Source organism: Struthio camelus, chromosome 2 (assembly GCF_040807025.1).
Source record: "Struthio camelus isolate bStrCam1 chromosome 2, bStrCam1.hap1, whole genome shotgun sequence".
Classification (NCBI taxonomy): Eukaryota; Metazoa; Chordata; class Aves; order Struthioniformes; family Struthionidae; genus Struthio; species Struthio camelus.
In genome coordinates, this window is record NC_090943.1 from 49,891,500 (window position 1) to 49,907,163 (window position 15,664).

A 15,664-nucleotide genomic window follows, 5' to 3' on the forward strand; every position below is an offset into this window, starting at 1 on the left:
AACCACATGCACTTAAGATGAAAAGGGATGTGATTAATACATTACTATTTTTTGTTCCACAATTTCTTCACTTGTGAAATTAATACAAATGCACTATAAAGGCCACCTCCTCCAGGGCAGAAGAAAAGAGTGAAAGGAGCCATTCAAACAGAGCGTGTTACACCAGTAGAAAAATGAGACTGTGTGTTACTGACAGAAGCAGCCCTTCATGAGAATCTTGTGTAGCCTCTGTAATATCATTGTGGGAGACAGCTGATCAATCTATTTGTGCACAGCAAGCAAAGAGGAGGACTCCTCTTTTCTTGGTAACGGAAGATTCGGATCTATAAACACCTTGGTTTCTAAGTTAAGACCCTTTAAATAAGCACAGGAAAATCTCTTTCTGCCAAATGAAAGCCTAATTTTCACTTCACTGTTTGGAAGGATGGGATTGGCAAAGAGAAGCTAGATTAAGCTGCACTGTGTAGAGGGTGGCCAATCTCCAGAACAGTTATTAAACTGTCTTCTCTCGCACGGCTATTTGCTTTCATCTCTGAACCACTGATAGGATGGAGGTGAAGGACAACAAATATATTAAACTGCACTGAGTAATATGAGTTGCTCTGGCTTACCCTGGCCTGTTTTAACCATTGAAACTAATTGGGTCACACATGGGAACAGAATAGGTCTTGTAATCCCCTCAACTCTTCATTCTAACCACTACACTGAACCTCAGTGTGTGCACCAAAGCATAGTCTCTGTCAATGTATATCTCCCCCTTTTCTGAGCACACATTTAGGAATACCAATACTGTAAAAAATCCACTACCTGAATTGCAGCTGTCTTTTTTGGTCCGGTTGATGTTATATTATGCTTTGAAAACCAGTTCTCTGCAAGGAATTCACATTCTCCATCATGAAATGCTGTTGTCATTAATGACTGTCTCACTTCATCCTTAAGAGAAATTCCATTTTCTGCAGAATTGCAGGCAAGTATACAGCGAGTAGTACAATTACTTAATAATTATTTACTAGATGCTTCAGACAAGTATGTCTGAACAAAATGCCAGGAGATTCTCATAAACATAGCATATATTATCAAAAGCAGATTAAGGGCTCTAAGCAAACTTTCTTCTATACTGGAATGAAGTAACTGCCACTTTAGGGAGTGCCAAAGCACTCTAACTCTTCCTGAGTGTGTCATTTTGTAATGACATGTCTTTCTGCAAACAGTTTTAAGATGTAGTTTGAAACATATTTAACAGTTTTAAGCATATTTGTTATCAAATAAAATACAAAGACTGACATAGGGCTCTCAATGATGATGGGTCTTAACTGTTCAAGGCAGAGACCAAATATCCTGAAATAATAATGATAAACTTTAGAAGTACTGCATTGCTGAGATAGAAAGTTTTTAGACTTTTTCTGGCTCCAAGGAAACTCCCACAGAACTGGAAACACTACAGGAACAATCATATAATAGTATGATTTTTGGAGGTTCTTAACAACAAAATTTGAGGTTTTTGAAAATCAGCTCTTCTGTCAGGAAATGACTGGAATGGTCCTGGAGGTATTTCCTTCCGCTCTCCACGGAGGAGTTCTTGTTTTCCACTGTAAGCTTACTCACACATTGAGCCCTGGTAAATGCTACTGTGACAAGATGCCTCAGGATTTCTCCTAAGTCAGAAAAAGTATGTATGAGGGAGGGAGAAGGAGAACTGTGCACATCTGGCCAATCTTTTATTTACATGCTAAGCAATACTAATACCAAGCTAAAATTACAAATCCTGAAATGAACTTGGACACTCCGTATCTTCTGTGATGCACAATTTGTAAAGTTATTCCATAGTGTTTTAAGGAAGATAAAAGCAGGAGAAAGCATCTTAAAGACTACAGCATAACTGTAGCCTAACTGAAGCACACAGTAGAAATGTTAAGTAGACTGAGAAGGAAAGCAAAAAGAAAAGAACTAAGTTTCTGAGTGTGATGCTCCAGTAACCATTAACAGAATATAATGGCTATGATAAGCCTAAAGGGTCAGTCCCAGACGCCATCTTCAATACAGAAGCAGTTACAAAGGAATAATTTTAATAATAGTATAATATAAATATAATAGAATCTTCATAATGTTTGATTATTTTGTAATTTTATAATGTTCCATAATGCTTTTTCGATTATTGAAAATCTATGTTTATAGGTAAAAGGTTCTTTTGCCCTGTCTGGTGGTAAAACTAGCTCTGGATAACCTGATGAATGCTAACCACACCATTCCATCAGTCACATCCCATCTATTTTTGCAAAGTGGATAGGCAGCTCCCTCATGTGTTCACTAACCAGTCAGTTGTGTGGTTTTCAACAGTCCTTGGACAGTGTCCCACAGTGATACAGGAGCCTAGTCCTAGGTGGATAACCCAAGTTGCCCAGTTGTGGGGAAACAGCTGAGTATATACTAGGTGGGGCCTTTGCCAATCAGCAAAATAACAGGATGAAAGCTTAAACGTGCTAGGGGAACATCACAAGCTTCTGTTACAATGAAACACATGCGACTGAAGCTAAGGGACAAGATATTTCTGTAATTAAATCAATTACTAGTAGCAGGGAATGGTGGAAATCCCTCAAGGTGAATTTAAGCTTGACAGAAACTCTGCTGAGTAGAGAAAAGGAGAAGATTTGTCCCAAGTTCACATTGTTTAGGGAAGGGCAAGCATAAGAAAAAGCTTGGTCAAAGGACTGGATTCCAGCTTCAGGTACTGTATAAAAGCTATTTTAATGGGATAGTCTGCTGCTAGGAGAATAGACACAACATTGGTATCACATGTATGTAAAGAGGAGTGGAGGTCTTGGTTTATCTGCACACATCTTCAGATACCATCATCTATTTGTTAAACCCTATTTTGGTTTAAAACATCTTTGAGGTTTATCTACGGTCAAGAGAGACTTCAGAGTACTTGGTAAACTACAGGCATACTGTTCTCCAGAGGTGTCAAAGCCATCAGGGCGCTAGCTTACTGTCAACAAGAGCAAATCCTACAAAATAAGATCAGGGTCACCCAGCTGCTGCAGGGCAGGGTAAGCTGCCACAGTTATGTTAGCAGCTGATAATGCAGGGTATCTGGGAGCAGCGTCTCCTCCTGGCAGATCCTTACCACAGTACCCGGCATGCTATGTGAAAGTAGAGAGTCTCCCCAGTTCTGTAACAACTACCCATACACAAAGGTTTGGAAACTAGTAAATCTTTCTACCATCTCCTTCATCTACAGCCTCGTGGGCATCAAGAAAGGCTTGAGTCACAGTTTCCTACTGATTACTGGGAGGAGTCTGCCATCTACTGACTATACAAGCTCTGTGCGTGCAGCTTTCCACCTAGTTCGTAAGAAAACTTGTTTTAAATGCGACATAGCCCACTTCCATAACTCAGAATTTGGAATCAAATTCCTCTTGTATGTTTCAAGACCAATTTCGCCTTTCCAGAGCTAGCTTCTTTTCTAAGTGGAAGAAAACAGATTATTAACTATTTTCCTCTAGATCATATATGCAGGAAGGTTATATGCTACAGGCAGGTTCGTAGCAAATAATTGGATCTTTCCATCTCTCAGAAAATAAAAGACTTCACCTCATCCTTGGTTGAGGGCTTAATCAATTTTTTTTTTCACAAATGAAAACTCTCTTCAGTCATGTTCAATAGCTAGACTTCATGAGATGATTAAGTTTTTCTGATCTTCTGTTAGTCCATCTTAATCTGTGCTATACAGAGGGAAGGAATAATTATATTGTGCTTTGTAGATCAGTATCCCTTTGGTGCTATGTGCTATTTTTGTGGTATCTCCTACTCTGCTAAAGTAGTGTGTGATTTCTTTGGTTACTTTCTCTTACAAGCTATATGCATACCATAGGTGTTTTTTTTTTTAAAGCTTGTAACATTGTCAGATAAGTATGTAAAGTACTAGTCCCAAAGCACTGGCTTGAAATCAGTAGCACGGAATGTAGCTAACTGTTTAATGACCTCAGTGTGACTGAAAGCCATTGTCAGGAGCATTTTAATCAACAACTTAAAGGTTTTCAAGTTCGTCTTGCGCAGAATTATTGATGACAGTAGCAAAGGAAAGTATCTCAAATCAGAGTGCTTAATTCGTGTAGCCAGCTAATGCACAGAACCATAAATGGAAGAACATGATGAGAAATGTCTTTGATCACAGTCTAGCTGTTAATTATAGGCTTAGCTTTGTTATATTAAATTTCCAGGTTGACCACAGATTTTCCACTAGCATTTTCTCCCTTCTTCTGATTATAACCATGAATCCATCCCATCATATCTGGCCAGTTAATGTGACACTGGGGATTTCATCTGGGGTTTTTCAACATTTTGTCATCTGAAGTCAAATATTATTGTCACATATGCAAGCTTTCCATCAGAAGTTGATGAAGGACATGTTTGCTCTAAGAGACTTTTCAGGACTAGCAAGCTTGACATTTTCTACTTCTCTAATTTGTGGAAAATCTAGCATATAAAAAATTCCAGAAAAATAAGTTATTAAGGGATAAACCTGTAGTAGTTAAACCTATAGAAGTAGATAAACCTACAGAATTGTCTCATGACAAGGAAATTCTCACTTCCAAGATTCCCTTAAAGACCTCATGTTAGCATAACTACTGAAAATTGTGAAATACTAAAAGCAAGCTAAGTACTGCAGCAAATTTATATTGCTTTTAACAGTAAGAAAAAAGAGGCATTTCTTGGGCAGCTGAAGTTAACGTTCAGAAACTGATTGCTAACTTTGTGTTAGCTTTTGAAGCACAGAGCAATGCTTACTAAGTACCTTCAGTTAGCAGGCAACTGGAACATTGCCAAATCCAGCTTCAGGTTTTTTAGTTGTGCTTTTAGTCAGCAAAGTCCACACTGCACTATCATTTAGTGGTTGAATTGAACTGAAGAGTTTGCCTTTCACCTGTGAAGTGCTGAGTTATCACTCTGTGCTTCTGTAATACCCTATATTAGTGTTCCTATGTTCTTTGGGGGAAAAAAAAAAAAAAAAAAAAAGAGTGCACCAGATCTCTAAGGGCTGGTCATAGAGAAAAATAACTTGTATCTAAGCCCATAACAGCTAGTCATTTTTATATAAGAAAAGAGCAGGAAGTAAATTCATTTTTTCTTCATGATTATCAAAACTCTTAGTTTATTCAAACGCAATGAACTAACAATTTAGTTTCAGGATATTTCAGGATATTTCAGGATATGTGTAGAGTATATTCTGTACGTTTCTGTGACTTCAATTGTACGTGCATCTATAAAAGTTTTCTTGTAAGGGTCAGGCGGCTTCAGATTATAAGATTCACATTGAAAATAATTAAATCAGCATATCTGGTATTCTGGAAATAATTATCTCTTCAGAAAATACTCAGTTTGAACATGCTCAGAACCTTTCTGGGTAACAAAACTGTCGTTTTGAAGAGTGTAGGGGAAGGTATCAACAACAAGCTTGAGCAATTATGTGATTAGTTTATACATTCATGAATTTTGCTCTTGACCCTCTAACAGTGGAAGAGAAATAACAAACAATGAATTGTCCAAATGCAAGTTGGACCACAAGCAGAAACAAAACAATCTTGTGCTTGCATTATAGAGAACGCTATTTCTTTTCGTGCATACTGGAAGCAGGAACATCACCTGGGTGAAGACAAAGTTCAAGCATTTTAAACACCTCTCACCCGGGTAGCATTTAGTTGCTGGCCAACAAACTAAGCCAATATACTAGCTAATTCCAACTGTCTCTTAAGTAACTTATCAAAAAACTAATTTACCCATATAATCCAAATATATTTTATTAGTATAAAATATTAACAGTTTAATGTTTTTACCAGAATATTTAATATAAATAGGCATATATTCAAGTTTCTTATCAACCTCTCTGCTTTACATTAAAAATGAGACAGCAGAAGTTTCAGGGAAATTTAGCCAAAAACTTAAGCATTAATAGTATCATTACAATATAGCAGTAAATAAGATTACATAAGTATCCATATGGTTATGCTTAAAAACAACAGCATATACCTTACACACCGTTTGATGGTCACGATCTGTGTCAAAGCAAAGCAAAAAGAGTGGGAAGATAATATAGATAATATACTGCCTGAAATAGATGATAGAAATGGTGTTAATTTACTGTGTGCATTTCTGCCCGGCTTCTTGTGCTTTCTCAGATTCATATATCGCTATTTCCATAAATTTGGGCAAATATCCCAGTCATCTGATCACCAACAATTCTACAGATATTAAAGATGAAAACACTCTTTTGTCATCAGACGCGACGCTTCCGAAAGCTGAAGTGCTCGTACCTCTACAATACTGAGAGATTGGTAAGGAAATGGTTTCCTCATAATGAGGAAACTGGAAGCAGAAACAGCATGAAGAAAACGAAGGTGAAACTCTGAAGACCTAAGAAAAAATTTCTGCTCTACCAACCTAAAAGAAAACAGAAACCTGCTTCTTAAAAGCCCTGCTTCTGCTTATTATAGAAAGAGAGAAAGAGCCTGGAAATTATGCTCACTGATGTTCTTTTTATGACTCACTGTGCTGGGCATTCTTACACTGTAGAAGTCATTCAATAACAGGAGAGAGAGAAACGACTTAACTTTTCTATGTTCACAGTTTGTTGTGCAAGAGTTTAGCATTACTGTTGTCTACTGCTCAACTCACCTTCTATTGTTACAATATAGTCTGATTATTACTGTAAATAACTCATAATTTTTAATTAGAATATTCTTCCTGTTCCTAGTAATACTGATGCTGCATATTTACTTGAAGTGCAAATTCTTACCGTATCTATGCCACTCTCCTGAGCCTGTTGTGTAATTATGAAGGAATATTACACATAAGTGTATATAAACTCAAGTATACTTGGAAATTTAATGAAGTATGAAATTGGAGAAAAACAAAACCATAGACTGCCATTTGAAGCTAGATTATTTTGGTTATGATTATCATTCAGATTCAAGAAGCGGGTGCCCAGACTGACTCTTATTTTGTGCTTGCTAATTTTGATTCTTCCCGACAGAAGCATATTCCATTCAGTTTACAATGCTAACCCCAAATCCTCGAACACTGATTTATCCTGGATAAATTCACAAAGAATATTTAACAGGGAAAATAGTCAGAGAGTTAGTTACATGAAAAGTAAATGAAAGGGCTCAATATCTCCTCTTCAAAACAAACCTTTTATGGCTTTTAATGACATGCATTAAGTAACACTTAAGGTTAGCTCTATCTCTTCTTCACTTTTGCAACTGAATCTGCTTGATCCCGCTTAGTAAAAAACTGTTACGCTGCTTCCTTTTCCTTCTCCCTGTTTTTCCAAAAAATTAAGACACTCCCATGCTTGTATCTATAGCAATGATCCTCTGCTTCCTCAGAGTGACTCATCAGGCCCTGGGGTGACCAGCTTGTGTTTAAGTATTTTTCAAAAGCCCTAAAGGTTGTTAAACTTTTCCTGTGGGCTTTATTTCCACTCCTCCTTATCTGCTAGTTCACCAATAGGTTATTCTTCTCTCATTTTCACTGTTCTCTCCTACTCCTGATTACATTATTAATAGGTCACTTCTGCCCATGTTTGGTAAGACTATCCTCCCCAAACTATTGTGTCATTATGGATATGTCTATGTGGCATAGTGCACTGCTGTGCAAAGATAACTGGACTAACTTAAACAAGGTATCAAAAGCATTATAATCTTATCAGTGCAGCCCTCCTAGTTGGGTAATTAATCTTACTGGGTACCACATATGTAACTCCAGACAGCATACTGCTGTTAACGCAACTTCAAATAGCCAAGATAGATAGGTCAAATATCTGTGCATGTCCGTTGTTCAGATAGGCGGAACACAAACCTGAGGCAGTGGGACTGTTTGAAGGAAGAGTTACTATTCCAAACACAATACCCAATACCATGCGAAGACATTGTGATCACTCTTTACAAGGAGATCTGCAGATTTTCACACAGCAATCGGTAGCCTTGGCAGGTGCTAGATGCTACGAACTGTGCTACAGAAAGCAAACTTTTCATGTACACAAAATAGACAAAGTTAACGCAGTCATATTTCTTTAATTTCTTTCACAAATGCTGTTCATTTCTGCCCCTGGAAGGACTGCTACGGTTTTTATTACAGAGATCAAACTCTATACCCAGCTCGGAGCTGGCTAGTTCTTTGCTAGCAGGATGATGTCCATTAGGACTATAAAAATAATACAGCGTATTACAAAATAATGTTTGCAACAGATTTTCCAGATGATACAATCTGTGGGAAATTCCCAAGCACCGTATCAAACTTAGTGCCAAACAGTAAACTGAAAATGGTAGCCCTTTAAATGGGAAGCAAATTTTAAATGAGGAAACAGAAGAAACTTTCATGAATATTACAAATGTTAGGTAAATTTGAAAAAAAACACTATGGTAACAGGAGTAATATAGCCTTTTTACAAGGTATGACGGTTTTTTCCCTCTACAAATTAAGAAAACAATGATTCTTGGTTTTGTTGAATAGATATAGAGAGAGATAGAGATATATATATATTCACAAGCTGATAGCTAGATGGCTAAAATATTTAAAAAATTCTTATATGGCAGCATGGGAACTGGAATCAGTAATTTGGAAAACTGTAGAATATAGTATTGATTTGGTAGGTCTGAGTGCTTTCTTCAATATTATATAGACTAGGATCATGATTTCAGAGCAGAAAGGAAACAGCTGTACTTTTAACCTTTTTATTTTTGGTTAAAATCCTCATTTTTCATACACGTTTCTTTTTATAGCTCTCTGAATAGTCCTTGCCGGGCACACAGTACTCTCTGCAGGAACATGAAGACAGACAGCTAATAGATCAATACATTGAATAAGCCTGGAATGTGCACTATCCTCTGTTTTGGTTCTATATTCTCCATAAAAAGAGACAGGGAAAGAATCAAATAGCCATTTTGCTTTTTTTTCAGAAGTGTGCTTTTGCTAAGAGAGAAATCTTTTTTAAAGCTTTTTCTAGGATATTCGGAAATTATATATATGAATCTACAGAAAAAGAAACATTAATGTTGTGCTTTCAAGCATTCAAATATTGGAAGCACAAGGACACTGTGAAAATAAATTCATTCATGTTCCTGAAGCATTCAGATAGCCTTCTGAAGAATGTCACAGAAATCTCCAATTAGAAATTAATAAATCTAGAGCCCGAATAATAGAGTTTGCATAGCACACTGTAAATAAACTTTAGGCCAGCAAACTGGGCCATGCAGACAGAGCACAGCATTGGATACATGTTCATTCAATGAGAACTTTCATCTTGTGCAGTGAATAAGGCAAAGAATCCATGGGAAAAATTGTACATAAGCATGCAACTATTTCCAAGAAAATCCTAATTTTCTAGTACTTTCTATCTTTTAAAGTCTTTTGGCTTTGCAGCGTCACTATCTCATAGCTGTTTATGTGAGTAGGTGTGTAAATCTCTAGGAGGTTTATTTAAAAAACCCACACAAGTATGATGTTGGATTTTATGACATACCACATCTAGATCTACAATACAGATCTCTGACATGACAGCTAACAGTTACTAGCTGCAGAATTAAGCTGCCATCCACTAGAGGGGATATTAAGTACATTTTGACATTGGGTTTCTCAGCTGGAGTTGCCCTGGAGAAAACCTGGGCTCCATTTTAGCAAACTATTGCGGGTGCTGCTGCTTCTGTCCTATCTTTTCCAGGCTGCTGCTCTGCCATGCCCTTTTTTCTTCCTCTTCTTGGTTCTACATCTGCATTTTCCTAGCACCATATTCTCGGCCCCTCATGTAGACTCAGCTCCTGTTCCTCACTGTATTCCTCAGCCCGGTGCCTGTCTCCTTCCTAAGCCATCCCGAGTCTTTCCTCTCAATTACTTGTACAATTGACATTTTTCTCTGTGTCAGGTTCTGGTGTTTCTCTCCACAGTCTTCTCCTGTCACCTTCCTTCTTGTGCAGGTTATCTGTACCAGTCTCCCTGAGAAAAAGTCCTCTGGTCCCTACACAAGCCCTTCTTCTGATCATAGTCTATTTTTTCCAATTTTCCTGAGTCGTAGTCTCTCAACTTTCCCTATCTTCCCAGTTCTCAGGTCTAGTCTGTTCAAACCAATCTTTCAGTTCCCTGAATTCTCCTCAGCTGTTCCATGATCTTTATCCAGTCTATTGATTCCCACATGCAATAACTGATCCTACCACAGCGTCCCCCTCTAACTCCCATTTTCTGTATGTATGTCCTACTCCCCAGTTTCAGTCTTCTTTTCCTATGCTCCATTTTATCCTAAGCCCCTTGCCTCTTCTTCAGTCTCCTCCTTCTTCTTCTGTGCCTAACTACGTTTTAATTAGGTCGTTCTACCGCATAGGTGACATGTCAACAGCAGGAAGACAAAGAATGGGACGTGTTCAGTACCCTGCTATCACAAAATGGTTCCCAAAACAGATACGTCAGAGAAAGAGCAACTTACCCTCAGCACTTTTGCAATACTAAGATGAAGCATCCTCTGGATGAACCAAATATTTAGAAAATTTCATTGCCACATTTTAGCAAGGTCTCCACTGAACATGCACCAACAGAATTTTTTCAGATATATACAGCCTGGGTAAACGCAGGCCTTTCTCCACTACAGTCAAAAGAGAAGGTAGTTATAGACTTTCTCTATGAAACAGTTGTTTGGTTGTTTTTTTTTATATGGGCTAAACAATGTAAGTCTCCTTTACTTTTTTCTTTGAAATAATTCAAACTTTCTAGCTTTAATGTTCTGAGGCAGACAGCCAAGACTGAAAATTTAGTCCTAAGTAAATAAGGCTTATCAAAGTTTGAAGCAGAGTATTACAATGGGAACTTATTCATAGTTGTGTGTTATCAGTTCTGTCTAAGCTCAACTGGTAGAAGTAATAGTTTACCCACAAGAATGTCTAACTGCACATTATTAAACAACTTAATTCTGCTAATAACTATTTGGTCATTGTCCATTGCTTTTGAGGTCTATGGAAAGACTCATTGTACTATGGATGACATCCGGGATATTAAGTAGTTCTATTACTTTCACTGGAGTTCTGATAGGTTTACCACATGTAACTAAGACTGCAATCCATCTTCTGGGAGGTAAAAAAATGAAAAGATAATCTATAGAATATCTTCAGAAGATACACCAAAAAGATTATACAGGGCTATGGGTGGGCGAGGCGATCAAAAGTTAAGATGGCAATATTTACTGCATCTATATGGATGCCAAAATGAGAGTATTAGCCAATCGGAAGAGAGGAGCTTACTGCAACCAAAATTAATTGTATGAATATAAATATGAATACTGTTCAGCACGAATCAGTGTATTGAAGACGTTCCTTACTAACCATTCAGCAAAATTCAATAACAGTATCACGATCCTAGTTCATTTAGGCTGCCGTTATTATCAAGCTATTAGCTGAGAAAACAAACAAGTTATCATTTAATGAGTCTATCAAGAAATATAGATACGTTAAAAGGGAGCATCCAAAAGTCACCTTTTAATTAATCTCTCAGAGAAGATAAAAGATCGATGTTATCTGCATTTATTTTTAGACATAAAATATGTCCAGATATACAAGAAATTTATGTGAGCTTTGAACTGCCGGCACATTGAGGGCATAGTCCTTGTGCACCTTTGGATTACAAAGAATAGAGCAAAGATGGATAAAGTATGGTAGATCTGATTCCCAGAAAGTTCTCTGTGCAATTTGCATTTTGGCATCTGCTATAAATTAGGAGCAAAAGGGACAAGATTTAGAAGAGAGGTTTTCAAAGGGATCTTACTTTCTTGGTTTCCAGTGGGCCTTGTATATTTATCTTTGCTTTGTGCCTTTGAAAATCCTCCCGCAGTCCTCTGTCAATTGAGTCATGTAACAGTTCATCGAAGTATTATTGTTACTGTTAGCCGCTGACCTGAAAAGAATACAGTCATTAAGCATACTCCCTGATTAATTATCCTAGCAAAATTAATAGAAAGCTGCTGTATATCATTTAGATACATATTAAGCCTGGATAGAGTCCTGTCACTGTATGACAGAATAACAGTATCCTGTCTCAGAGTGGATAATCATGCACACTCCTACACAGTAAACTGGTTATGAGTAAGGGGGTGGAACCAGCTCTTCCCAACTCTGCTGTGAACTTATTTCCTTGTAAAACAAAAACGGGTAGAGGAGTCTTCTCTCCTTCCTCCAGAAAGCTGACATCCAATTCTGCCCCGTCTTTATAGACAGTACTGGGACAGGGAGTTCTTTTGTCCTTTGCTCACTGTTGTAGGCTGGGTAGTAACTAGTCCTTTGTTACTGCTGTAAAACACAATATATCTGTTTCAAAAATAATAGGAGCCCTGCTGTTATAGGTTATATTTACAAACACCATATTTACTGCTACTGCAGAGAATCTCAGCGTTGGCTCTCCGCTATATGAAAGTACTGTAGCGCGCCTGAAGAATTTAGCCATCCTAAGCCACAGTCTTTGAGATTAGGTGCTGATCACAGAAATAGTCCGGTGGAATGTTAATTATTTAGTAGTGGACTAGAACTCTTCATGCCTTCCGGATTTCAATAATTGGATCGTAAGGACAGACCTTGCTCACTAGATTGGAGGTGGCCTGAACTCTTGCAATAACAGCATTTAAACTGACAAGGTCAGACCGACCTTTGCAGTAATTCTTTAGATGAAAGATCTAGAAGTAACGAAGGCAGATGCTCTTCTCCGAAGTCGATTGAAGCAACTAAACTAAACATTTCATTGTAAAAGAAGACACCTAAACCCTGCTTTATTATTCTTTCTTTAATAAGGAGAATAGCTCTAATATGGCTCCTGACTCTGCTAAGTGACTGGGAAAACTACGGCTGAAACACTGTCCCTGTCAGAGTTAATAATAAAACTGTCATTGACTTTAATGGGGTGAAGATTTTGTTCACTTTCTTTTTATTTGCTTTTTAAAATTAAATTGTAAATTTTAAAATTGGAGGAGACTGATTAAAACCCCATATTTCTCTATTTCAGGCTTCCCACAAAAATTTAGGTAAACAGGAAAAAAAGCAGTATCTCTCAAAATATTAAATAGTATCACACCTCACAAAAAAGACCAAGAAAATTAAAATGCTGTTGTCTATACATAATTTCGAAGATGCTTTACAATTAATCGGTTATGAAATCCTAATTTAATTCCCGAAAGATATTTTACCATGTTGTACAATGTGGTTTCCATAAGTATTTCTCTCAACTGCTACTCATACCTTTCTCATTCACTTTTTCTCTGAGTAATCGTTTCTTCTCCATCAGTTCCTTTCTCTCATATTATCTCACTTTTAATCTGTATCCTCCTTTCCCATTATCATGCCTCATTTCCTCCCTTATGACCAAAGACAACATCACTGCATATACCAAAGTTCATCCAGAAGTATAAGTGGCCTTTAAAAGAAAAACAGACATATAACAAACATATAATCACAAAAATTAGCTTCAGCTGAATAAATATGCTGAAACATACTCGATGTTTTCTGGTCCAAATCTACCTAAAAAATATTGATTCCTTGTTTTGTTACACCAATTGCATTATGCAAATGTTTTTCTTTGGTATCTAGTAATAAACATCTAATAAGGTGACTCTTCACCTACTATGTTTTTACCTACCTAACAACATAAATAAAGTACTAAGACAAAATACAACCCCCCCACAACAAAACCAACTCTACAAGCCAACGTATAAGAGCAGGAAAAAATCCCCCTAACTACTCGAAAAAGTTTTCTGTGCACTCAGCTAAAGAAACTCCACTGAACCTTACCACTTTTCTTTGAAAGCAGTGTTCTGCAATTCCTAATAAAACATTACATCTTATTTATTTTTCAAAAATTCCGTGAGTAATCTATCAGCTCCCCAGTGTAATGCTGTTTTGCTGTTAACACTATTCTGCCTTGATGCCTCAGACTCAGACGACTACAATTACGAAAAGGACTTATTAGTCTTTTAACTACTTTATGTATATAAGACATGAAGAATACTTTATACGACAATGAAAAGGATATTAAAAAATAGCAATATGCAGCTTGTGATTTTAATCTTTTCTCCATGATACTTAGACTAATATATCAAAAGCACAACTTTTAATACCTAACAGTTATAGTATGTTCCTCAACTGTTCATTTGCAGATTTTAAGAACATTATTTCACAGAAAAGGCATGGTAAGAACGAGTGTTCTAGTTTGAGGCATATTTCAAAATATTTACCCCAATCTTTAGGCATTTGTAGGAGATCACTTCAAGTTGTCATATTGCTGTAATTTACAACATTGTTGGGAAATCTTATTTGTGCTGTACAGAAGATGGGAAGTAGATGAAACAGAGCATAAAGTCCCGTAACAACTTTCAAGGGTGGTTAGCCAACCATATAAATCAGTGGTTCACTAATATGGGATACAGTCATACAAACAACATACATAATTAAAAAGTGTACTTGGTTTGTTGATTGTACAGTGTGCTTTGCATGGCTTGATGATGTCTAGGCACCACTCTCATCTGCGATATGCTTTTGTGACGAGCCAGAAATCAGTACCAGGCCTTAAAAATGCACCACAGAGTTGTGGAAGGCATGGAAAACAGGCAATGCTGCCGTTTGTCGACCACGTTGCAAACGTGGGGGCTATCCCGAAGACCACTTAACACCTCTAGGGGCAAATTCTCCAAAATGGCGAGGGCAGATTAAAACCCTGTGGGATTGCTTCCCAACAGCAAGCAACGAACGGCGGACGCCTGCCGCCACCACTGGCTCCTGAGCATTCCTATGCCCTCAGCCACCACCCTTCCGACTAAGAAAATACTCGCCCCCCCCCCCCCCGCCCCGCTCACAAAAGCTATACAACCACAAGACTCCAGGAGCTCCGCATTGAGGAGATGACCAACTCGCCCCACAGTCGTTAAAATACAAGAGAGAGCGAAAATACAGGCAGAGCCGCCCACGACACGGCACAACCTCCACCTCGCCTCATCCATCCATTCCCCCCCCCCCCCCCGGCCTCAACGGCTCCCCCAGCCCCAACGGCTCCCGCGCAGCACCTTGGCCCCACCCCGAGGTGACGGGGGAAGGGAGGGGGACTTTGCGCCCTGGCTGCCTCGCGCATGCGCACATGCTCTCCCTCCCCACCCCGGCCCCGGCGTCAGCGTCGGCCCGGCAGGGAAGGGCAGGGCAGGGGAGGGGAGGGGAAGGGGAAAGGGGCGGGAGGGCGAGGCGGCCTCGCGGGCGGGCCAACGGTGCCCGGGGAGGTGGGGGAGGGAGGGCGTATATCAGCTGACTGCGTCCCGTGACGGCCCCGGGCCTGACGGCATCTGCGTGGGGAGGGCGGTCTCGCTGCCGGAGCTAAGATGGCGGCCTCCAGAGGCAGGCTCTGAGGGGGGCTGGAGAGGCGCCGCGGCTGCCGCCTGGCCGGGTGGAGGCTGAGGGTTGAGGGCTCCGCTCCCTGGCCCTTCGCCCTTATCGCCGGCAGTGGCGGGACGTGCAGTGCTGGTGGGGGGCAGGTCCGGGCAGCGCAGGCTCCTCGGCCAGGTAAATCCTAGCGGCGGGGGAAGCGAGGAGGCGGCGGTGACCGCCGTCTCCTTCCACAGCCCCGGGCGGAGCCGTTGGGCAGCGGGGACGGGTGGGCG

At 39.2% G+C, this 15,664-nt stretch overlaps 1 protein-coding gene and 1 long non-coding RNA gene across 4 annotated transcripts in view; one reads left to right on the forward strand and one right to left on the reverse strand.

Annotated features, from left to right (window-relative positions):
• Nucleotides 1–15,190, reverse strand: part of LOC138066349 (uncharacterized) — a 30,439-nt gene extending 15,249 nt beyond the window's left edge. The window contains exons 1-4 of one of the 2 annotated variants that reach the window (XR_011139720.1): nucleotides 14,887–15,042; nucleotides 14,255–14,338; nucleotides 13,263–13,437; nucleotides 11,803–11,931 (exon numbers count right to left, since the gene is read on the reverse strand). This is a non-coding gene — a long non-coding RNA (uncharacterized lncRNA). Of the gene's footprint in view, nucleotides 1–11,802; nucleotides 11,932–13,262; nucleotides 13,438–14,254; nucleotides 14,339–14,886; nucleotides 15,043–15,079 lie in introns of those variants that run through there. The other variant, XR_011139721.1, reaches the window with a different exon arrangement.
• A 99-nt stretch (nucleotides 15,191–15,289) lies between these two features.
• Nucleotides 15,290–15,664, forward strand: part of DNAJC13 (DnaJ heat shock protein family (Hsp40) member C13) — a 57,754-nt gene continuing 57,379 nt past the window's right edge. For both annotated transcript variants that reach the window (XR_011139723.1, XM_068935606.1), the window contains exon 1: nucleotides 15,290–15,566. The gene's annotated coding sequence lies outside the window, so the exon portion shown is untranslated. The remainder of the gene's footprint in view (nucleotides 15,567–15,664) is intronic.